Source organism: Penaeus monodon, chromosome 34 (assembly GCF_015228065.2).
Source record: "Penaeus monodon isolate SGIC_2016 chromosome 34, NSTDA_Pmon_1, whole genome shotgun sequence".
Taxonomy (NCBI): Eukaryota; Metazoa; Arthropoda; class Malacostraca; order Decapoda; family Penaeidae; genus Penaeus; species Penaeus monodon.
In genome coordinates, this window is record NC_051419.1 from 11,685,440 (window position 1) to 11,685,841 (window position 402).

A 402-nucleotide genomic window follows, 5' to 3' on the forward strand; every position below is an offset into this window, starting at 1 on the left:
GTGCAAAGAGCTCGTAACTCATGAAGGATTTCCTCGAGTTAGTCAACGAGTTCACGCACGAACAGTTTCTCCCGTTTTCTTTCTCGTTTGCCCTTTATTCCACCCTTGCTCCACCTTTCACACTTCCTTTCTTCCTTGTTTTATGGTCTCTTCGTTTTGTCACATATTTTTATTGCATCTCCTTTTTAAAATCACATTCTCGTCTTTTACTTACATTTTCTAATCTATTCTTATTAATTTATTATTTTCGCAAATTGCCATTTTAACCCCGATCTTTCATTTTTCTGGATCCTTCTTTTCGTTCTTTCTTACCTTTAAACTTTCTATTTTTCGTCATATTCCTCGATTTTTTTTTCTCCGTCCTTATTGCCTTGCCTTTGTCTCGTCTAATTCCGCAAAGCA